The sequence below is a fragment of the Mustela nivalis genome, assembly GCF_964662115.1.
Source record: "Mustela nivalis genome assembly, chromosome: 2".
Classification (NCBI taxonomy): Eukaryota; Metazoa; Chordata; class Mammalia; order Carnivora; family Mustelidae; genus Mustela; species Mustela nivalis.
The window spans coordinates 141,312,069-141,337,616 of NC_139021.1; the positions used below are offsets into that span (position 1 = coordinate 141,312,069).

At 37.7% G+C, this 25,548-nt stretch overlaps 1 protein-coding gene across 10 annotated transcripts in view; it reads left to right on the forward strand.

The window, feature by feature from the left end:
- NRG3 (neuregulin 3) overlaps positions 1-25,548 on the forward strand; it is a 1,043,540-nt gene that overhangs the window by 96,672 nt on the left and 921,320 nt on the right. The gene's annotated exons all lie outside the window — the stretch shown is intronic.

Genomic DNA, 25,548 nt, shown 5'->3' on the forward strand with positions numbered 1-25,548 from the left:
CAAAAGGGTGAGCTTTGACTTCTTGGTTCCTCAAAATTCTCTGGCCTAACCCAGGTCCTCTCCTCTGACTTATAGTTGGGTGCTCACCTCTGTTGAGATTTACTGAGCCAGAACCCAGACCAACATCCTTGTGTGGAGGGTGGAACGGGGCAGGGTTGTTAGGTGGGGACTGCAGCAAGTCCAGACTGTGGTAGCCGTGTTTGGTGAAGGTGTCCAGGCAGCAGGGATACCTGAGTTTCCTGTGGGTAGAGGGAGAGAGGCCATGCAGTGGGGCAGGGACTGTGGACTGCTTACTAGGTGTATGAGGGAGGAAATGGCTGTTTTTCAGCTGAACCACCTGTGCTAGGCCCTAAATGAAGGCTCCCTGTTCTCTCTACCTTCCCCAGCAGAACACCAGAAGATGACCAGTATAACCTTTGGGAGCTGTTTTTGGAGGCCTGCAGCAGAAAGGAGACCCATATCAGGATGTATTACAGAGAGAGAGAGAGAGAGGAGAAACACAACAGCTGTGAATAATGAGGCTGCAGATGGAAATCAGCATCCTGCCCACACAGAAGTGAATAGACCTTCCACCCTGCCCGAACCCTGACCCACACAAACACATCTGGTCCATTTGCACTGGGTGCAGGCAGCAGCAGAGAGCAGGGGAGAGCCGTGAAATAGAAATTGGCCACCCAGGAGGTTTTGGATCTGAGATGACCATTCCTTTGCCAACCACATTTTTAAAACAGAAAGTGACAAATGAGGTTTTTTTTTAACATGAGGAGAAAATATTATGAGATCAACCCGAGATATTTGTATTTGACAAGATTTAGTTTTCTTTCCTATAGCCAATTCACCAGATACTGAGAATTCAGAAAACGAATGTATTATCAGTTATTAGAAAAAATAAATCATTCCATATTTGCTTATTGTTAGGTTGAAGCTGTATAATTATACCTGCTATATTCTCTCAGTCTGAAGATTTTGAGTGCGGTATGTGAGCATGTGCATGTGTTTGTTTATTATTTATTTATTTATTTATTTTATTGGAGAGAGTGTGATCAAGCGCACAAAAGGCAGAGGGGGAGAGAAAGAAGCAGACACACTGCTGAGCAGGGAGCTTGATGTGGGCCTGGATTCTAGGATCCTGGGGTCATGGCCTGCACAAAAGGCAGATGCTTAACTGACTGAGCCGCCCAGGCACCCTATGCATGTGTTTGTATGTCACTGACCACTGTAATTCAGTCCTTTCATAGTACACTGTCCACTCCCATTCTGGCATAAGATACTGTACTGTATTTTTAAAACTCAGCACATTTAGAATAAGAATTCTAAAATATTTCTTAGAGGGGATGCGGATATAATTTTGTAATCTCTGCTTCTGCTGTAGTGCCAAATACATAGTAAGTGCTCAAAAAGATCCTAATGTATTCTATATTTATGCTAAGGATAACATTTCTGTCCATTTATCATGCTATTTTCCAAACCCCATTTTGAAGATACTTTAAAACTAACTTTCCCAGTTTATCAAGAATACCTTTGCACCTTTTTGTGGCAATAGAAGAAAAAATAAAATGGGCACTGAGGAAGGCAGTACTGTTATCTTTGTGCATATAGCTTAGTAAATGTGACTGTGTATGTAACTGGCAATTACTGATAAGTCAACATGTCAGAGATATGCTATTTGTTACTTGCTCGGTGAGTAATTACCCCTCTAGATATAATCAGTGTTAAAGGTATTGAAGTGCAAAATAATTGCAGCAACAACAAGGTCTGTGACTCATTTCAACTAGTTTATAGAGGACTTTTTTTCTCTTAACTTGAACATGAGCAGTTTTTTTTTTTATTCTGTAGTTTGACAGTGGTGAAAAGGCAAATTGCAGCTTAACTCAAATTCACATTTTCATAAGACAAACTTAATGTATATTAATTATTAAAGGCCATGAACTAGCACTTTTTGGGTAAATTAAGTATTGAGAATCCACCACATGTCAAGTGATAGGTAGAGCAAAGAAATGGCTCAATGTGGGAAAAACTATGTTAGACCAAGGTATGGGGTCAGACTTCTAAAACTGCATCTGAGTAGAATCCTTATATCCAGGGACAAACTCAAGTTTGGTGATGCCCAAACCTCATATAATTTGGGGAGTCCCCTTTAAGAAAAATAATATAACATTAGGCACACAGCATAAGTGCAGAGCTTATGCAATTGAAGGGCCCTGAGTCTTAAGCAACAGAGCTTCTAGGTCAGTAAGCCTCCTTCTGTATCAGGTCAGACTTGAGACTTCCCTTTGGAGCGTACTGGTATAAAACAGCAATGTTAAGGTGAGCAGAGATTTGGGTATATCAGGGAGTATCAAAGAAGGTGTGAAGGCTTAAGTGGGGAATTTCTGAGAGAGAAGATGAAAAGTATTGTTTACCACTGATAGAGGACTGTATGTACACTATAGTACTATGATTTAAGAAATAGAGTGAACATCTCCATTATGTATTAAATAATGAAAAAATGAATTATGATGATAGGGACTTCTGCTTTTGGCCAAGTTGAAGTAACAGGGACTTCTTGCCTGATAGAAGAAAAAACAACAACAACAACAAAAAGAAAAAAGAGTAGCTGAAAAAAAGTTTTCAAAATACTGGGATTCAGACAGTGGAGGCAGTGAAGGATTGTGGTCCTGAGAGCTAGAAAACAAATGAGGAAATTACATGATTGCTGGAATGTATTGCTTTGAGACAGTTTCTAAAGTGTAGCATGGGGAGGAGAACCAAGGAAGAGCCCAGTCATCTCTGTGAAGAGCCCATGTCCCCCGTTGAGGACACGGCATTGAGGAACTGAGAAGACTGTGGTAGCTAGAATGCACAGGAGAGAGTGCTGAATGCTGCGCAGAGACAGCCTCCAAAGATCTGCCCCCTTGAGTATTCATTACAGTGCTGATGACTGCATGTCAATGAGGAAACCATCTCGGCTGGGAGAGAAATACACAAAATGTTTGATAGGAATAGTAAATACTAATACTGAGCCAGGAATAGTGCATGCCCTAACCAACCAGACTGAAAATCTGATTCTCAGGATATTACAGAGAGTACCCTAAGGGTCTTGTCTCAGACTAACCACTGTTCAGGTCACACCTAAAGGGTATTTATAAATATAGGAAGGGTCTGAAGTATTTCCAGGTAACCTAAGCTACTTTAGCAAAAAGCTAAAGACTGTGTAGAGGAATAAAAAATTAAATATCTGGTATCCAACAGAGTAGAAGTCATAACACCTGGCATCCAATCACAATCTATGAAATGAGCAAAGAGGTAAGAATGATCCATAATGAGGAGAAGGTTCCATTAAAACCAATCTAGAACTGACATTGGTATTAGAATTAGCAGATAAGACATTAAATCCTGTCACTGAATATCCTGTCTTCAAAAATTAAGTAGCGACATGGACAGAGAACAAAATCGAATGTCTAGAAATGAAAAATGCCACGTTTAAAAAAAATATGCTGGATGAATTAATGTCACTTTAGACACTGTGGAAGAAAAGATAAATGTACTTGAAGACATAGCAATAGAAACCACCAAAATGAAACACAAAAAAATAATTTCAGAAGATGAAGAGAGTGTCCGTGAACTATGAGAAAACCTTAAACATCCCAATATATGTGTAATTGTTATTCTCAAAGAAAAGGGGAAGGACAGAAAAAATTGAATTAATAATGACTGAAATTATTCCAAATTTGTCCAAAATTATAAATCCACATATCCACATTGCTCAATGAACCCCAGACACAAGAAACCAGAAGGAAACTAACAAAAGTACATTATAACCAGATTGTTCAAAACTAAGAATAGAGAGACAAGCAGTAAGAGAGAGGGGAAAGAAATTACATACCAAGGAACAAAGATTAGTATGCCGAGGATTTTTCATTGGAAACAATGCAAATGAAAAGACTGTGAAGTAGCATTTTTATAGAATTGGAAGGCAAAGACTATTAGTCTAGCATTATTTTTTCCAGGAACCTATCATTTACAAATGAATGAAGACTTTTAAGCATACAGAAGCTAGAAAGCATTCATTACTAGCAGACCTGCACTATAAGAAATTTACAGGAAGTTCTTCAGACAAAATAAAAATACGGTAGATGGACATAAGGATCTGCACAGAGCAGTAAAGAACACCAGAAATTCTGATTTTTAAAAAAATAGAAAAAATGCATGACAGGGTAAAACTTGTTCTGAGTACCAGCTCCTCCCTCCTGTTAGCCTATCACAGTACAGAGCTAGCAGAGACAAATGAAAAATGTGTGATAGAGACAAGTCCTGGTATCTGTAGTTAAGAGAACACCGCAAAATAATAATATAAAGATATGCAGGTATGTGATTTACATATATATCTATATATGATTATCATATTCATATATATATACATATATACATATATATATTTAAAACAATTGTATCAGGATCGGGCATCACGTTTACCTGGCCAAGGGCCCAGTGTCCAGTGTGGGTTGCCTCAGAAAGTTGGGGGTTCAAGTGCAAACCAATTATTTAGGAGGTGGACAGTGAGTTGGGCAAAGGGAAAATGTAAGCACCAATTAAAGTGGCATTATCAAGAAAGTAAACCCTGTATGCTAGTAGAGTTTAACCCCACTGGGAAATTCTGGGATTAGTGTACAAATGGCCTTGAAGCTAACCCACTATTGTCAGCAGAATTATGACCTCCCCAAGATGCCCTTGTCCTACTCCACAGAACCTGGGATTCTGTGACGTTACATGGCAGGGGAGAATTTTTCAAGTTGTTCAGGTAAAGTAAACTGAATATCCTAAGCCATCCCAGTGGACCCAGTGTAACCAGAAAGGTCTTTAAACTTGGAGGAAGAAGTCAGTGGATGGTCACAGATTTGGAGAAGCCACGGCTGGCTTTGAAGGAAGAGGAAGGGGTCAAGGAGTGCAGACGGTCCCTAGAAGTTGGAAAAGACAAGGAAACAGATTCTCCTCTAGAGCCTCTAGAATGAATGTGATCCTGTTGAAACCTTCATTTTAACCCGAGGAGACCCGTTTTAGACTTTACACCTCCAGAACTGTAAGATATTTGTGTTGTTGAAGCCTCTAGATTTTTGGTCACCCTTTCCATCTGCAGTAGGAAACTAATACACCCCCTCAAGGGGTAAGAGAGTCAGGGCATTTATAACATACTCAGACATTGGCTAGAAACTGCTTCTGCATGGGCAACCTGTGAATACCATCAGGGAGAGAAAGCCCTCAGGTTGCTGGAGGTTAGCCATCAGGCACTCCAGAGGTAGGCCCTAGTGGAATATGGACACTCCACTGACTGTTCACATAGGCTGGCCTCCTTCTTTCTGTCCCTGCCGTGTGCTCTCTTCCTCCATCTGTCTAATATTTATTGAGCTTTTATTAAGTACCATGCTTTATGCATGGATTATGGAGATGGGACAACTTAAATTTCTAGTCTAAGAGGTTGAGCACAGAGGAAAATGTTTACCATCTACAGCTCCTTGATTCTTAGTTCTAGACTTTAGGATAGCTGGCTAGGATACTTTTCAATGGTGAAAGGAAATAGAGTTGTATTAGGTTATCCAAAGAATATGGTATCATGGGCATTTTTTTTTTTTTACAATGGCTAATATAATAATAAAAACTAAACAGGAACAGATATATTTTTTGTACCCACCTAAGTAAAGAAACACTAGTCTTAACCATTCTAAGTCAGCAAAAGCAGCAATTCTTGAAATGAATATATAATTCTAGGTACAATTAATTCTTTCTTGGACCTCAAAACTCATGTTCTATTGGAAGGGACGGATTAGATTAAGGTATTCAGGGGCCTGCCTGGTTTTTTTTTTTTCCCCCTTTTTTCTTTTTTAAAGATTTTATTTATTTGGAAAAGAGAGAAATCACAAGTAGGCAGAGAGGAGGCAGACACAGAGGGAGGAGGAAACAGGCTCCCCACCAAGCAGAGGGCCCGATGCGGGGATTGATCCCAGAACCCCAAGATCACAACCCGAGCCGAAGGCAGAGGCTTGACCCACTGAGCCACCCAGGCACCCAAGACTGCATGTTTTTAATGCAGATGTTGCATCAGAGTAAAAGCTTATAATCTCAGATAGAGAAGAGCACACACACACTCAGAGAAGAAGACACACTCTTTAGGTGTGTCCCAGCGTTCCCCTTGCACCTAACGTGCTGTTCACACTTCACTCACAGTTGTATTTCCTGGATATTGCCAGAGTACCCAGAATTTTAGTATGGGTATGGCGATGAGTGACTTAGAATGGAAATCAAGAGAGCAGTCCATGCTATTGCAGTATTTTTCTTTTTTCTGTTTTGTCCTTAAAATGTCAGTCTGTGGCATTCAGATGTGAAGAACTGCATATTTGCAGCCTCCCATGGTTCCCCCCCATCCAGACTGAATAACCTGTTTGCTCCCCCGAACCATTGTCCCAGTCCTTAGCTCTGTGCTTCTCCCTTACTACACTGAAGAGTAGCTATTTGCTTAGCTCTGCATACTCCTCAAAGTCAGATTTTAATCATTTTATTGTCCTTCCTCTAGTAACTAGATTAGCCCCCAGCACATGGTAAACTCTTAGTAAATGTTCTTCAAATCAGTGGGCAGATGGGGCGCCTGGATGGCACAGTCGGTTAAGCATTCGATTTTTGATTTCAGCTCAGGTCATGATCTCAGGGTTGTGGGATCAAGTCCCATGCTGGTTCGGCTCTGTGCTGTGCATGGAATCTGCCCAAGATTCTCTCTCTGCCCCTCACAGTATCCCCACCCCCTCCGCCATCTTACATGCATGTACATTCCATCTTAAAACCAACCAACCAACCAAAAACACTAGTGGGCTGACGAAGTTGCCAAATTAAAGCAGTGTATTATTTTCTATTCCTCATGTACACAAATCATGTTCTCTATAGGGCAAGTTCATTATTTTTGAAGAGGAGAAAACATTGTATTGCTTCAAACAGATGATAACTTACTACTATATTGAGCAAATTAATATTTTTTATTAGTACTGTGTTCAACTAATTTTCCCAAAGTACAATTTGTCTTTACTGAAAGCCAACAATATAATGGGTTCCTATAATCTAGTTTTTTAAAATGAAGATACCGTGGTGGTTCAGGAAGTTAGCCCTACAAATGAATAACTGTCTGCTGTTACTTATTCTCTTATGAGCTTCAGTTTCCCCATGTATGAAATGCAGAAATAGAAATTCAATTTTCACCACTTTGAAAGAAAATGGGATTGGGAGGGAGACAAACCATAAGTGACTCTTAATCTCACAAAACAAACTGAGGGTTGCTGGGGGGAGGGGGTTTGGGAGAAGGGGGTGGGATTATGGACATTGGGGAGGGTATGTGCTTTGGTGAGTGCTGTGAAGTGTGTAAACCTGGTGATTCACAGACCTGTACCCCTGGGGATAAAAATATATGTTTATAAAAAATAAAAAATTATAAAAAAAAAAAAAGAAATTAGATTTTTTTTTTTTTTTTTTTTTACTTTACAAAGCTATTGGGAGGATCAAATGAACTTAATGATACGAAAGCACATAATACCTATTCTTTAACTGTTTTTAACAAGATTGAGTAGAAGAAAACAGAAAACTTGGATGTAGATGGTGGGGTGTCTTTAAGGGAAGGAGTTCGTCCCCCATGCATCTTTCAGCGCTTGCAAATATTGCTTTCCTTTGTGGCACAGTTTCGCAGGTGTGCCTTTACTTTTAGGAGCCCACTGTAGACCTATGCCAGACCACTCTAGTTTGCAGAACCTTGGACAGCTTCTTTATTTCAGGCCACAACAGAGGCTTAAGGCAATAAGAACCTAAAAAGGTGAATTTTTTTTAAAAAAATGTAGATTTCTTCTTAATCTGCATTGTATCTGATCGCCTCTTCCCTATTCCTCCTCCATCTATGACATATTGCCCTGATAAGAGTGGAGATTGTCAGAAAAATAAAGACCCTGTTTTGTCACGAGGGCACTCCTAGAAATCTTAATTTTGTACACTCTCAGCATCTTGTATTTTGCAGCATCCAACTGGTGCCTCCTTTTAAGACTCTTTGGCAGATTTCAAGAATTCTAGATAACTTTGTGAACAAAGATATCACTGATTTCCTCCGCACCATCTCAATGGGAAATAGTGCAGAGGTTAAGACTCCATTTCTAGCCATATCGTAATCTCAAAAAGGAAACTCTGAGATCTTGCTCTTATCGAATAAGAACGTTTTTGTGAGGCACTGTCCACAGATTGCTAGAGAGCCCTAAAGGAACAATTTAAAAGAAGAAGTTCAAGTCCAAGTGAGCTGAAATATATCTTGGTAACAACCCTCTGCCCTGTAGTTTGTCCCACCTAATTTTGTTTTGCTTGGTGTTTGCTTTTGTTTTTGCAAATGGCAAATATAGTAATTTCATGTATCGTAAGAGCTTACATCAGAATGTTGTGATAGTGGAATTAAAGGATACACAGCCTGAACCATCCTTAGGGAATTATCTGTGTAAATATATACAGAGGACACATTTGTATCTATAGTCTGCATTCATGAAAATATCCTGTGTTCTATTCGAGACAGCGATAGTGCATTTTGCCAGATCCAAAGTGAAAGGTTGAATAATTTAATTGAACGTTTAGCTTGGGTTACAGCCCATCACTCAGCCAGTTGGTCCACCTTTGCCTGTGAATTCCAAGAACAGGTCAGCACGGTTCAGAGTGAACATGAGAAAGGCAAGAAAGCACTGGTGGTCACATGGGACAGGGGCTGGAGAGGTGACTCATTGCTCTACCTGATCCCCCTTCACCTTTCCCAGTGTTCCACAGATTTTATATCTAAATAAGTAAAGATCTTATTTTAGTCCATTATCTATTTGAATTTAAAGCATTTTGTCTCTTCCTTCAATCTTTAAATGTATCTTTTCCAAACAATTTTATTTATTTATTTGACAGAGAAAGAGAGATCACAATTAGGCAGAGAGGCAGGCAGAGAGAGGTAAGCAGGCTCCCCACTGAGCAGAGAACCCCATGTGGGGCTCAATTCCAGGACCCCGAGATCATGACCTGAGCTGAAGGCAGAGGCTTAACCCACTGAGCTACCCAAGCACCCCTTTAAGTGTATCTTGATAAAGAATCTGAGCTTCCTTGTACTCATAAGGAGTTGGATTTGGTGAGGCAGGGGAGGGAAGCTCTGAATTCTTGAAGTTCAGTGGACTGGTATTGAAACACTTGGGTGTGAGAGTTTATTCTGCCAGCTTGTTAGCATTTACGAACTTGGGCAAATTAATCTTGACGAAGTCTTCTCATCAGTTAATGACTGCATTGTTTTAACTGCTGTGGCTTCCATCTCACAAGGCTATTGAGAAAGTGATAGGTGTACAAGAACCTCTTAAAGTGAACAAATTAAAAAAAGAGAATGATTTTCTGTCTTTTTCAACACTCATATTTGAACCATGACTTTGAAGTACTATCCTTTAACACTGAAAACAACAACAACAACAACAAAACCCCACCTTTTTGGAAGGTGCTTATTTGCCATCAGAAGGCTCAAGTCACCATGCTTACACAAAATGCAGTCCGTCTCTCATGTTTTTCAGAAGTTTCATTCGCTAACTCTAGTGAAAGCTGTTTGTATTCATTTGCTAGGGCTTCCCTCACAAGCTACCACAGACTGGGTGGTTTAAACTACAGAGATTTACTTTCTCACAGTTCTGGAGGCTGAAAATCTGAGATCAGATGGTTGGCCTTCAATTTCCCTAAGGCATCTCTCCTTGGCTGCAGAAGGCTGCCTTCTGGCTGTGTGCTCACCGGGTCTTTCCTCTGTGCAGGCCCCGCCCTGATGCTTCCGTGTGTGCAGATTTCCTCTTCTTGCAGGGACCACTGTCAGATTGGATTCAGAACCCAATCTAAAGACGTCATTTTAAAATAATTGCTTCTTTAAAGGCCTATTTCCTAACATAGTCACGTTCTGAGCTACTTGAGGTTGAGGTTTTCAGTCTGTGAAGGGGCGGGTGGTGGGCAGAGTTCAGTCTGTAATACTACTAAATGAACAACTTAACAAAATAGTCGGAAATGGTGATGGTATATAGCCTGAGACTGTACCGCCTTGCTATAGTAACACCACTAAGAAGGAGCCAAAATCTTAATGATTTTAAAACCTTGTTTCCTTGATTCCTGGGCAGTGGGTCAGAAGGGCCATGTGGACGGTGGCCATGGTAGGTAGAGATGATGATGGGGTTTGGCTCTCAGACCTGCTGGATGCAGATGGAACACAGCAGGGGAGATGGCTAAATTGCCTATGAATTCACAGGCATCCAACACTAAAGCCATGACTGAAAACAAATGAACACAGAGTCTGTGAACATATTAACTGAATTAAAAATCGGACTAGGGATGTCAGACATGAAAACTGGAGAAGTTAAAATCAGATTTGCCATAGAATACCTGGAACCCACAGAACCTTCTCCTTTCCTAAGATGTTGGGTAACCTAAAAGCTCTGATGCCTTCCTCTTCCTTGGGTGTGCTTTCTCTGATTTGTGGGTTTCAATGGTGGGTTTTTGCACCCATATGGAAAAAACTCATATTTAGACATTTGTTCTTTGAGGTTTCAGACTTGTTTGGAAATGTAATTTGTGTGCAGCAATCCACGTGGGGAATCTTTCACGTTTACTTCCTTAAGACCAATACTAGTTTATTGATTGTATTGTTCTTTGTTTTTTATAAGAGAAGTAATTACTACCCGTTATGTTCCAGGTCCTATCCTAGGTGCTAGTAATGTGATGATGAAGTCATAGGGCCTCCACGAAGGATCTCATAATCTGAAGTGTTTCCCTTGGCTAGAAATACCTGCTTCAAATATAAAGGCATCTAAAATGTGACAGAGCTCAAATAATCTCGGTTTTTCCCCTCCCTGATTTAATTTCCATTTATCACTGTGTGTAGACTGATAATAGCTCCCAAATACATCCATATCTTAATCCCTAGAACCTGAGAATGTTTTCTTGTACCAAAAGAACTAGATAAAGCCTAAGAGAACTTTGAAGTTACGGTTAAGTTAAAGATCTTGAGGTGGGGAGATTATCCTGGTTTTATCCTATGGGTAATCCCAACATCCCAACAGTTTTTATGTAAGAAAACAGTAAGACTGGGGTGCCTGGGTGGCTCAGTTGATGGGCATCTGCCTGGTCCTGGGATCGAGGCCTGTGTTGGGCTCCCTTGCTCTGCAGGAAGCCTGCTTTTCTCCCTCCCACTCCCCCTGCTTCTGTTCTCTCTCTCACTTTCTCTCTCTCTCTGTCAAATAAATAAATAAAATCTTTAAAAAAAAAAAGTAAAGAAGAAGATTCAGGGGAGAAGAAGGCTGTAGGAGAGAGCAGGGTGATATACTCTGGAGAAGGAGGAACGGGCTACCAGCTAACGAATGCAGGTGGCCACTAGAGAAAAAACAAACAAAAACAAAACAAACAAAAAACAAGTAGAAAAAGACAGGGAAGGAGATTCCCCCCTTCAGAGCTCCCAAAAGGAGCCAGCCCTGCTGACACCATGACTTTAATTCAGAGAAACTGATTTTAAACTTCTGACCTCCAGAGAACCGTGAGAGAATAAATTTGTGTTGGTTTAAGCCACTAGGTTTGTAATTTGCTACAGTAGGACTAGGAGATAATACAGTCATATTATCAATCAGCAGTCAAGCTCAAAACCTTTCAGTTTCACCTGCATTCATCTTTACCATCTGCTTCAGATCCAGTCACCACCAACTCCTGTTAATTCATGCTTCTTAATTATTCTTAGTCCTTCCTTATCTGTTTCTTCCTTACGTCCTTGGTTTAGAGCTTGGCAGCCTTGCTCTTGAATATTACTGTGGTTTTTCCAAATGAGATCTGTTTATAACCTCATTCCTTCTGAACTATCCTTGATACATCTTCTAAAGTTTTCTTACAAAGCCAAACAGGAACTTTTTTCCTTTTTTTAAAATTTTTTTTTAAAGATTGTATTTATTTATTTGATAGACAGAGATCACAAGTAGGCAGAGTGGCAGGCAGAGAGAGAGGGAAGCAGGCTCCTTGCTCAACAGGGAGCTTAATGCGGGGCTGGATCCCAGGACCCTGAGATCATGACCTGAGACTAAGGCAGAGGGTTCAACCCACTGAGCCCAGGTGCCCCCAATTTTTCCCTTCTTAAAATCCCACAGCATCTCTTGAACTTCTTTTTCATTTATGTTTCAGAGCATCTTGAATCTATTTCTCTGAATTACCTTTGCCATGTATATTTTTTGTAATTTTTTGTCTTTGTGTTTATTCCATCATTTTACTTTGTCAGCTCCTTTGATACAATGGACTGTATCATTCCTGGACTCAGCATCACATCTGTTATATTATTGTCCATGAGCAAATAAGAATCAAAGGAATGGAGGATAAGGTATATTAATCACAAAGCTTATTAGAAAGTATATGCTAATAGCAGGAGAAAAGACAGAGTAAGAAATACGACAGGGTAACTTCAAAATATTTTTGTAATAAACAGCAGAGGCATTAGGGGAAATATCTTAGAATACCTAGAAAATATTAAGGAAGAGTATGCAAAGATTTATGCACATTTGTAGACATGCCAGAGAAGGGATCAAAGAATAAAAGAATAAATTGAGCTTTTATTAACATCCATTGTGTGTGCATCATGTGCCAATACTGTTCTGTCTTTGTATATTTATCTCTTGTTAGTTACCTAAACAACCCTATGAGATACATATTGTTATTATCAACTTTATCAAGTTAAGGAAACCAGGCACAGCATTAACATCTGTAGGAAAGAGGTTTTGAGCCCAGAAAATCTGATTCCATAGCAGGCCCTGTTGGCCAGCTTATTCCATTATCAACTGGAAGGTTCTGCATCGCCACTGTGTGGGCTATACTTAGGGGACTGGGGGTGAGGCAGAAAGCCACGGCAGCGCAAGATCATCTTCAGAAGTTCGCATGGACAGTGCTGTCCTTGTTTTCCAACTCAAGGTCTGCCTGTAATTCTTCTCTGTTTCAAATTTACAACCACTCAAGTCTATATAATCACTATAATTAATATTTCTAACACATCCCAGCAATTTTCAGAGAAATATGATTCTCCTTGTTGTAAAGAACTCTAATTCAGTCAACAGTTATAAATATGGGAAGAGACTGGGAGATTACCTCCAAGAATGTCGTTGGGAAGTGAGTGGGAAGCAGGAAGAAAGGGGATAAAGTACTGTGAGAAACCTTCTGGGTGAGGCAGGTGTTCTCAATATGATATGCCCAAGTTACTGTAAGTGTATGAATTTTCGATGCTTCCTTCATTGTCCACTGGATCATTGAGCATGAATCAGGGTTTTTGATAGCACTAATTGTGACCCATGAAAGTGGCATAAAAATCAGTCTTGTAGATTATAATCAGCATTTTAAGAAGGAAAAGTAAAACAGAGTGGAATAGAACAGTATGATATAGTACAACATAGCATAGAAATATTTACATAAATCCTTACCAAGAATTGCACATTTGGCAAAAATTACTGTAACAAATTGCAACTTACAACGCGAGAGAGCCAATTAGTAGAGGGAGTGCACTGAATGTACCCACTGGGTAGAAGTGGATTGTTTTATCTTTATTTCCATTAACTTCTCATTTGATTTTCTAATCTATGAGAGTAAATTTCATCATCACTGTAAAGAGCGGGTACAGCTTATTTTTATGTTAACATAATTATTAGTCAATTGTGAGACAAAGCCAGGAATTGTTTCTTCTGTTGGGAGTAAAAGTGTTGAGATTTTCAGTTAAATTTCAGGTTACAAAATTAGAATGTTTTTCAGAAAGACCGTGATTGAGTTTGTAATAACTATAAACATTTTAGCAAATACAATACAAATACCCTAACATGGGTTGATTTACTATTAAGAAGAAAGAATGATGAATTAAAAAATATAGAGGTATATTTTACTTCTGCTGTAGAACTTGGAAATGTAAATAGTAACAATATTGAGAAAGATTCTGACTAGTGAACAATAGTTTTGCTTTTTTTATTAAATATCTTTATTAACATATAATGTATTATTTGCCTCAAGGATACAGCGCTGTGATTCATCAGGCTTACACACTTCACAGCACTCACCAAAGCACATACCCTCCCCAGTGTCCCTAAACCAGCTACCCTCTCCATACTCTCCTCCCCCCGGCAACCCTCAGTTTGTTTTGTGAGTTAATGTGTCTCTGATGGTTTGTCTCCCTCCCAATTCCACCTTGCTTCATATTTTCCTTCCCTACCTCCCAAACCCCCCACTCTGCCTCTCAAATTCCTCATATCATGGAAATCATATGATAATTATTCTCTGATTGACTTATTTCACTCAGCATAATACCCTCTAGTTCCATCCATGTCTTTGTAAATGGCAAGATTTCATTTCTTTTGATGGCCGCACAGTATTCCATTATATATATATATATATATATATACCACATCTTTGTTATCCATTCACCTGTTGATGGACATCTAGGTTCTTTCCATATTTTGGCTGTTGTGGACATTGCTGCACAATGTGGACATTCAGGTGCACGTGCCCCTTCAGATCACTACATTTGTATCTCTAGGGTAAATACCCAATAGTGCAATTGCTGGGTCATAGGGTAGCTCTATTTTTAACTTTTTGAGGAACCTCAAAACCTCTGTTTTCCAGAGTGGCTGCACCAGCTTGCATTCCCACTAACAGTGTAGGAGGGTTCCCCTTTCTCTGCATCCTTGCTAACGTCTGTCATTTCCTGACTGGTTGATTTCAGCCATTCTGACAGGTATGAGTTCGTATCTCACTGTGGCTTTGATTTGTATTTCCCTGATGCCAAGTGATGTGGAGTACTTTTTCATGTGCCTGTTGGCCATTTGGATGTCTTCTTTGGAGAAATGTCTGTTCATGTCTTCTTCCCATTTCTCAATTGGATTATTTGTTTTTTTGGATGTTGAGTTTGATAAGTTCTTTATAGATTTTGGATACTAGCCCTTTATCTGATATGTGGTTTGCAAATACCTTCTCCCATTCTGTCAGTTGTCTTGGTTTTGTTGACTGTTTCCTTTGCTGTGCAAAACTTTTGATCTTGATGATGTCCCAATAGTTCATTTTTGCCCTTGCTTCCCTTGTCTTTGGCGATGTTTCTAGAAAGAAGTTGCTGCATCTGAGGTGGAAGAGGTTGCTGCCTGTGGTCTCCTCAAGGATTTTGATGGATTCCTTTTTCACATTGAGGTCTTTCATCCATTTTGAGTCTATTTTTGTGTATGGTATAAGGAAATGGTCCAGTTTCATTCTTCTGCATGTGACTGTCCAATTTTCCCAGCATCATTTGTTGAAGACACTTTTTTTGCATTGGGCATTCTTTTCTGGTTTGTTGAAGATTAGTTGACCATAGAGTTGAGGTTCTATATTCTGTTCCATTGATCTATGTGTCTGTTTTTGTGCCAGTACTAACCATACTGTGTTGTTGATGACAGCTTTGCAAGAGAGCTTGAAGTCTGGAATTGTGATGCCATTAACTTTGGCTTTCTTTTCCAACATTCCTTTGGCTATTTGAGGTCTTTTCTGGTTCCATATAAATTTTTTAGGATTATTCCATTCCTTTGAAAAAATTGATGGTAATTTGATAGGGATTGCATTAAACATGTAGATTGTGTTAGGTAGCGTAGACATTTTCACAATATTTGTTCTTCCAATTCATGAGCTTGGAAGGTTTTTCTTTCATTTCTTTGTGTCTTCCTCCATTTCTTTCATGAGTACTTTATAGTTTTCTGAGTACAGGTTCTTTGCCTCTTTGGTTAGGTTTATTCCAAGGTATCTTATGGTTTTGGGCATCATTGTAAATGGAATTGCCTCCTTAATTTCTCTTTCTTCTGTCTTGCTGTTGGTGTATAGAAATGCAGCTTATTTCTGTGCATTGACTTTATATCCTGACATTTTACAAAATTCCTATCTGAGTTCTAACAGTTTTAGAGTGGAGTCTTTTGGAGTTTTCCCCATGAAGTATCATATCATCTGCAAAGAGTGAGAGTTTGACTTCTTCTATGGCAATTCAGATGCCTTTTATTTTTATTATTTTTGTTGTTGTTGTTGTCTGATTGCTGAGTCTAGGACTTCTCGTACTATGTTGAATAGCAGTGGTGATAGTGGACATCCCTGCCATGTTCATGACCTTAGGGGAAAAGCTCTCAGTTTTTCCTTATTGAGAACGATATTTGCTGTGGATTTTTCATAGATGGCTTTGATGATATCGAGGTATGTACCCTCTATCCCTACATTTTGAAGAGTTTTGATTAAGAAAGGATGCTGTACTTTGTCAAATGCTTTCTCAGCATCTGTTGAGAATATCATATGGTTCTTGTTTTTCTTTTATTAATGTTTTATATATTGATTGATTTACGGATGTTGAACTAACCTTGCAGCCCAGGAATAAATCCCACTTGGTCGTGGTGAATAATCCTTTTAATGTACTGTTGGATCCTGTTGGCTAGTATTTTGGTGAGATTTTTCACATCTGTGTTCATAAAGGATATTGGTCTATAATTCTCCTTTTCGGTGGGGTATTTGTCTGGTTTTGGAATCAAGGTAATGCTGGTCTTATAAAATGAGTTTGGAAGTTTTCCTTCCATTTCTATTTTTTGGAACAGTTTCAGGAGAGTAGGGATTAATTCTTCTTTAAATATTTTTTAGAGTTCCCCTGGGAAGCCATCTGGCCCTGGGCTCTTGTTTGTTGGGAGATTTTTTTTTTAATATTTTTATTTTATTTATTTGACAGAGATCACAAGTAGGCAGAGAGGCAGACAGAGAGAGAGAGGAAGGGAAGCAGGCTCCCCGCTGAGTGGAGAGCCGAATGTGGGGCTTGATCCCAGGACCCTAAGATCATGACCTGAGCTGAAGACAGAGGCTTTAATCCACCAAGCCACCCAGGTTGGGAGATTTTTGATGACTGCTTCAATCTCCTTACTGTTTATGGGTCTGTTCAGGTTTTCTGTTTCTTCCTGGTTCGGTTTTGGTGGGTTTATACATCTCTACAAATGCATCCATTTCTTCTAGATTGTCAGATTCGCTGGTGCATTTTTGCTTGTAATACATTCTTATAATTGTTTGTATTTCTTTGGTGTTGGTGGTGATCTCTCCTCTTTCATTCATGATTTTATTTATTTGGGTTCTTTCTCTTTTCTTTTTGATAAATCTGGCCAGGGGTTTATCAATCTTATTAGTTCTTTCAAGAACCAGCTCCTAGTTTTGTTGATATGTTCTACTGCTCTTTTCATTTCTATTTCATTGGTTTCTGCTCTGATATTTATTATTTCTCTTTTTTTGCTAGGCTTAGGCTTTCTTTGCTGTTCTTTTTCCATATCCTTGAGGTGTAGGGTTAGGTTGTGTACTTAAGACCTTTCTTGTTTCTTGAGTAAGTCTTGTATCACTATATACTTTTCTCTCAGGACTGTCTTTGTTGTGTCCCACAGATTTTGAATAGTTGTTTTTTCATTCATATCCATAGATTTTTTTTCAATTCTTCTTTAATTTCCTGGTTGACCCATTCATTCTTTAGTAGGATGCTCTTTAGCTTACATGTATTTGAGTTCTTTCCAACTTTCCTCTTGTGATTGAGTTTTAGCTTCAGAGCATTGGTGGTCTGAAAATATGCAAGGAATGATCTCAGTCTTTTGGTACTGGTTGAGACCTGATTTGTGTGCCAGGATGTGATCTGTTCTGGAGAATGTTCCATGTGCACTAGAGAAGAATTTGTATTCTGTTGCTTTGTGGTGGAATACTCTGAATATATCTGTGATGTCCATCTGGTCCAGCATGTCATTTAAGGCCTTTATTTCCTTGTTGATCTTTAGTTTAGATGATTTGTCCATTTCAGTGAGGAGGGTGTTAATGTCCCCTACTATTATGTATTATTGTTGATGTGTTCTTTGATTTTGTTAGTAATTGGTTTATATAGTTGGCTACTCCCATGTTAGGGGCATAGATTTTTAAAATTGTTAGATCTTCTTGTTGGACAGACCCTTTGAGTATGATATAGTGTCCTTCCTCATCTCTTATTATAGTCTTTGGCTTACAATCTAATTTATCTGATATAAGGATTGCCATCCCAGCTTTCTTTTGATGTCCATTAACATAGTAAATTGCTTTCCACCCCCTCACTTTAAATCTGGAGGTGACTTTGGGTCTAAAATGAGTTTCTTGTAGACAGCATATTGATTTTTTTTTAATAATGGTTTCACTTTTTTTTTTTTTAAGAGTTTATTTATTTGACAGAGAGAGAGAGATATCACAAGTAGGGAGAGAGGCAGGCAGAGAGAGGGGGAAGCAGTTTCCTGCCAAGCAGACAGCCCAATGTGGGGCTCGATCCCAGGACCCTGAAATCATGACCTGAGCTGAAGATAGAGGCTTAAGCCACTGAGCCACCAGGTGCCCCAACATTTTCACTTGTAAGCAAAAGTTTGAAGTGATAAATTTGTCACAAGCAGGAAGTTATGATGCTTTAAAATAGTGTTTTAAAATTAAATATACAAAGCGTAATGAATATGACATATTTCTATGTATTTTTAAATGATATTTTTGCAGATAAGATCTTAAAATTTTCAACGTTTTCATGATACACAAAACAGTGCTTACTGTCCTTAACAAATAACTCTTTTAATTTTTTTCAAGGAAGGAAAAAACCATGTAATGTGATTGACACAATGTTTTGTTCATTCCATGACTATTAATGAGAAATTCTTATTATTGCATAGTTAGTTGTTATTGTTTGGCTAAGGAGAGAATGGCACATAAGATAATTGAAAAATACTCTTTTAGCCCGTGTGATACTATAATGTATTTCTTAATAATAAATTCTTTGATAAAATTAAAACTTTATCTTGTATTGCCCAGAAAGTGCATAAACTCCAGAATAGATATGCAATACAACCTGATGAATTAACTGACATTGCAAAATGTATAAGGCTTCCAGTTAATGACAAATATGTGTGGCAAAAAGACTTTTGGAGGATATGTAATATAACTAAAATTTGATTAAATGTATTTTAGAATTGGATATGAGCATTGCTGATCAATATAAATGACACTGGAAAAATTATATGTGAATTACAAGTGAGAGAGCCACAAATATGACTAGAAAATTATCAGAAGCTTCTAATAATAAGCTCTTCAAAATCAGTTGTTAAATTCATCTCAAAGCCCTGGCATTCACAGAAATCTAGCTATATCTCATGCTTGTATTGAGGAATTCAATGAAAAGTGTTTATTTTATTAAAGGAGCCCCACTGAAATATTTTTTATATATTTTGTTCAGAGATTAGAACTACCCGTATCCATATACCAACAATGTTCAGCGTTCACTGAATATTTGGTGTTCATAATGTACAAATGTAGTTAGTGACTGACAATACTAAGAGGTGTATATGAATCAACATAATAAGATTCACTTTTTTTTTGTTATTATTGAAGAATCGTCTCATGGTAAATATTTTCTAAAATGATATTTGGCTTAAAATGGCATATTTAATAAACTAGAGAAGCAGCATGGATATCCAAAATACATTTCAATGTATTAACCATATCCAAAGGTTCGAGTGTAGTGTTTTATTGCAATGGCAAACCATTGATGACTTTTCATGCCAGGACCTACTTAATACAAAAGAAATAGCTTTGTTCTTACATTAGGAATGTATGAGTAGTTGAACAAAATTGAGGAGGGAAGAGAAGTCAAAAGACTAATGGAGTAATGTAGACGAGGCAGTATGATGGCCTTGACTTGGATGCTGGGAGCAGAAATGATGACGCAGTTGTATTTAATACATATTATAGAGATAGAATGAATCAAATAGGACTTTTGATTGCATTGGATGGGGGAGTAAAGGGAAAAAGAATTAAATCAAGGATACTTCTTATGTTTCTGGCTACAGAAGCAGATAGATGATAGTTCTGTTGACAAAATTAGGAAGACTCAGAGTGGGGAACATTTTTTTGGACAGTGGCAAATTAAGAGCTCTATTGGAGCTACCCATTAGAAAACCAAGTGTTTGTTAAGCATACAGTTCAGTGAGTCTGGTTGGAGTTGGAGATACAGACATGAGAATTATCAGCATATAGGTGGTGAAAACTATCAGCATAGAGATAGCTAGAGTAAGATCACTTAGGAAAGAATATAGTTGGTGAAAAAAGAGGACCCCATAACATTTATGATACATCAACACTGAGAAATTGGACAGAGAAAGAAGTAATAATGAAGAAGCCCAAGAGTGATAGTGAGAAGGGTTTGCACCAAGGAGAGATGGAAGTCCAGAGACAGAAGTGTTCAGTGAAACAGGGTGCATCAACTCTGCTGATACTGCTGATTGGTGGAGTAGAGAGGGAACTGGGAATTTTCCCTTTGGTGAACTACAGGTAATTGATGACCTTGAGAGAAGTGACCATTGGAGAGGTATCAGTACAAATAAGGCCGTAGTGGGTAGAATGGCCAGAAGGTGAGAAAATAAAGAAAAATTAGCCTGAAAGTCTTTCCAACCTATTGAAGATTAACTAGAAAAAGAGTATAAGTTTGTAGGTGGCTAATGGGTCAAGGGGACATTTTTTTTTTTTTTCTTAACAGAATGGAAACTATAGACCAGGTGTGGTTACTTGAAGCATGATGCTGGAGGGATACTGGAAATCTAGGTCTTACTGTGGAAAATATTTGGGGCATATTTTTGAGAAGGTATTTTTTCAGTGAAAAAACTGATTATTTCACTGTTAATGAATGTTTTCAGTATATAAATTGTTTCCATGAATGGGTGTTTTGCTCTACAAAATGGACTCATTGACAGTATTTTGCTTATCTCTCAAACCCTTTTTTTGTGTATTTTGCTTATCTCTCAAACCCTTTTTTTGTATTTGTGTTGGGATTTGTATTCCATAAAGCTGTTGTTCCTATCTTTACTCTTTAGAGCTCAGTCTCCTCATCAGTAAAACAGTGGAGTAGGTCTGGATTATTTCCAGACTTCCTTCTAACTTGAATATTCTGTGAATTTATTACTGTTAGTCAGGCATATGCTATTAAGCAGTGATGAAGAAGGGAGATGTATCCCGAGGCTGTTTACTCTCATATTAAATGTGGAGAATGTGAAGATGAATCTAAAAGATACTTAAGTCTATTTTCTCCAAGGGAATATTTTTATGGTTCATTTATGAAGTCATCTGTATTGTTTTATATGAGAAAACGGGTTTCATCGGTTCTTTAGGTTCCATATCCTCTTGTAGAAACTATAACTTTTTTGAAGTTGAGACTGCAACATATTCACATTGTTTTTATTGCTTTAATCTTATCCTCTCTGCTTTTGCTAATGAACCATAAGATTCTAATGCAGTAGGAAGAATTCACTGAGAGAAATTCATTAACAGCAGTAACTATTTTAAAGCATATCTAGTTCTGACATATGTTAACTACCATATTTTTTACTATTCTGTGATGCTGGGAGATTTCAGATGAAATTCCCAGTAAAGAGATTTATAAAAGCCATATTAATAACAATTAGTAAGTGTATTATTATTATTCATGCCAAGATACCTTTTATGTTGTCTTCTGTATGTGAGTAGGAATTAGCTAAGTTTTAGTTGTTGGGGATAATATTTTTTTCTTTTGAAGTAACATCTCATTGCTAAAAATGTAAGTAAAATAAATCCAGTCCTTTCTTATGAGTAGTAAAATGCAAACCTAGATATTTAACTCTTGGTCTCTAGACATTAGATTGGTGGAGATGAGTCAACGTCTCGGTGTGTTTGGAGTCAAAAACTTGAGAGTGCTGCATAGGCTTTCCACACTTGCAGAGTACCGATTTATGCAAAAACAGGATGTTATGTAGTACATCCTAAGAAAGGGCCAGATATAGAGCAGTAAAAGCCAGGAAGCGCTGGGCATGAGAGCTGACTGACAGAGATTCTTAAAACTGATTATTTCACTGTTAATGAATGTTTTCAGTATATAAATTGTTTCCATGAATGGGTGTTTTGCTCTACAAAATGGACTCATTGACAGTATTTTGCTTATCTCTCAAACCCTTTTTTTGTTTAGAAAATAATTCTTAACACATCAGAATCAGAGGATTTTTGGATGACCACATGACAGGTGTCAGTACTGAGCATGGAGGTTGGTTCCTAGTAAACACTCTAGTTCAAAGTACATGGTCAAAGCATGCTAATGAAACTGAATCTGGTGGTATTGTGGGCTATAAAATGACAATGATTTGCTAATACATGGTAATATGGTATAATATTAATGTGGGAGTAATCTGGAATGAAAACATAGTGTGGGTTCCCCAGAGGTATGAGGTTAATCGTAGTCATTAAGATCAACAAAACTTCTTTAACTCACAACATAGAAATGGGTAAAGTTAGAGGAGTTTTTTTAAAAGTTATTTTTATTAACATATAATGTATTATTTATCCCAGGGTTATAGGTCTGTGACTCATCAGGCTTACACATTTCACAGCACACCTTGGCAACCCTCAGTTTGTTTGTGAGATTAAGAGTCTCTTATGGTTTGTTAAAGCAGTTTTTTTTGTATAAAACTCTGGTTGTGTCAAGGAATAAAAGAAACAAAACAAAACTACAGTCCAAATCAAACCAAACTAAAAACAAAGTCTGTTTGAGCTTGGACTCCTCTTTGACGGTTTTAATGACACAGGAAATAATTATCTTGGGAATAAAGTTAGTCTGCATTTTTGCTGTTACTTCCATCTTAAGCAAAATAGTATCTACTTTTTGATCTCTTGAACGAATTATGTAAATTCCCAAGGATGTACAGTTTCCATGATTATTGATAAATAATATATTACATCATAATTTCTGAGCACAGTCATAGAAGAACTGAAATTAGACTGAGACAACATATCATGCTTAATTTTTTACTTATCTTGATTAAGACTCTATTACAAAAATCAATTTCATTATTATCTTCAAGTAATGAAAACAAAGTCCCATTATAAGTTAGATTTTTCACTATAAGTAAAAACTATTTTTTCATTTGTCATTATAAACTGATCGAAAACTAAAACTATGAACTACTCAACCTTTCCAAATATTTTTTTTTAAACAAAGTTATTTTTTTCTTTGATTATGTATTTAAATTATCAGAGCTCAGTGAAGTTTACAATTTAGAAACACATTTCTGGGGCGCCTGGGTGGCTTGGTCAGTGAAGAGTCTGCCTTTGGCTCAGGTCTTGATCCCAGAGTCCCACGATCCGGATCAAGCCCTACAAAAGGCTACCTGCTCTGTAGGGAGAGTGCTTCTTTCTCCCTTTCCCACTTCCCATGCTCATGCTCTCTTTCTCAAATAAATAAGATCTTAAAAAAAAAAAAAAGGAATACATTTTCTTTTAGATATATTTGCATTGATAACATAGTGGAAGTTGCTATGAGTGCTGTTGAGGTCTGGTAGTTGTAACTATGGATAACTCCCCACTATTCTGGAGCATGGATCCGCCCTCCCCCTCATTTCCCATTCTAGACTGCTGGGAAAACTGGGGCTTTAGGTCTCATTTTTCTGACGAACATAAGAAATTTATAGACAAATGCGTGTAGTTTCAGGTGAATCCTGTGTTCTGTTAATCTCTCAAACCCTGGTGACTTAACATAAGCAAATTATTTCTACCGTAAGAAATGTTTTTTTTTTTTTCATTATTGCGATCATTTAGTGCATATTTCAACATTAACACTCTGTAGGTCCCTGTTCTAAAACTGAGAATGAGATTGAATGGTTCTTCTTGTCACCTCTTCCTTTACTGCCTTCCCTTTTAACTTGGGGTTCTCATTCTGTTGCGTCTTTCTCTTGCTCCATTGTCTCCATTGTATTGTGATCAAATATAGACATCCACCATAGGACAGCAACTCCTACAGTGCGTCTGTAGAATAGGATTCCTGCAAGAGGCTCAAAGAATAAAAGAGATCACTGGTCAGAAGATTAACCCTCTTGAAAAGTCAGAAACCCTTTCATGTATTAAAGCCTCTGTGAGCCTTTCAGTAAAGAAACCTGTTATTAATCTTTATTTCCCCAAATTATTATAAAGCTCTTATCTTACAATAGATTTCATATTTGAGAACCTAGTGATGTGTGGAGTATACTTTGGGAAATGCCATGTCACTGTTAGAATAACAATAATTCTGCTCCTTCACTTGGAATAGGTAACTTGCACTGAAAATGAATAACAGAAGCTCCCAGTTTCATGCTTAATTTCTATTATTTTGTGCATTTTACCATAGAAAGGTGAAAAAGACCTTAGAGATCACTTGGATTGCTTTCCTGTCCCTCAATGTATTTAGCATTGTAAGAATAATAGAAAATGAAAAACATAGGAAAGTTGTCATCTTCTGTTATCATTTTACAGTTGAGGAAACAGGCCTAGAGAGAAGGGATGTTATGTTGCTTGACCAGGTTAACACAGCTTACTGAAAAGTGGTTGAAATTGCGATTCAAATTCCTGTCTTCTAATTCCAAGGTTAGTGTCAAATACCCAAGACCAAGCCATTCCCTTAAAAGAGAAGCATACTTACAGTGTTCTCAGTTTGACCTGCAGCTTTTGTAAATGATTTTGTCATATTAATTTTCCTGCTTATGAAGGTAATCATGTTCTTTGTTAATCATAGAGAAGATGTAGTACCATCTAAAAAAGCCTATTGATTTGAATTTTTTATTCATTTATGTATATAGCATATTGAACCCTGTTTTTTACTACTTAGTATGTTGTGTATGTTTTCCCAGTACCGTGCTGTTCTTCCTAAAACACCTGTCCTTCACTGAGCCAATTTCCTATTTTGCTATTTTAAACTGTGTTTTACTGAACACACTAAAAAAAAAAAAAAAGTAATTACTAGCTCAAAGAGTATTGCCATTTTTGAGATTTGTGTTCTGCATTACCGGAGGGTTCTCCTTAAAATGTTGTCAGTTTCCTTCTTGTCATAGTGTATGAAGAGATATTTTTTTGCAGTTGAAGCCAAAAAATCCCAACTTGTCCAGAGTTTTGAGATTATTTTCCTTTCATCGCTTCTTGGCCTTTTGGCTAAGATCAAGTGAGATTATTTTCCTTCCTCTTTACTACATGAAATAGTGATTTAATATACTTTTTTTTCCCCTTAGGTTTCTCCATAAAACCCCCATCCCTGTTGATAATACTGTATTTTTATATTTGTGATTTTAATTGCTATTTTTATAATATATGGAAGAATAATTTGAAAATTTATTTTGGACATCGCATTAAGCTTAAAGATCACATTAAAGGAAATCCTTGATAGTCAACTCTATTAAGTTCCCCAGTTTGTTCTCTTTTCTTTCCCAACCTGATTTTTCAGTTCTTGAATTTTTAACATACTTTCTTGTTTAGGTGAATGATGCCTTTAATTCTTGCTTTTCCTGCAGAAAGGATTAATATGTTGACTACTTTGAGAGAATTTGCATGTAAGAGAATAACTTTGTTTGTCTTATACACTGTCAGTTAATCAAGAATGTGTGCTGGATGTTTAGTTCTTGCGTCTTAGTTTTTGGTTTTTGTTTTGTTTTGTTT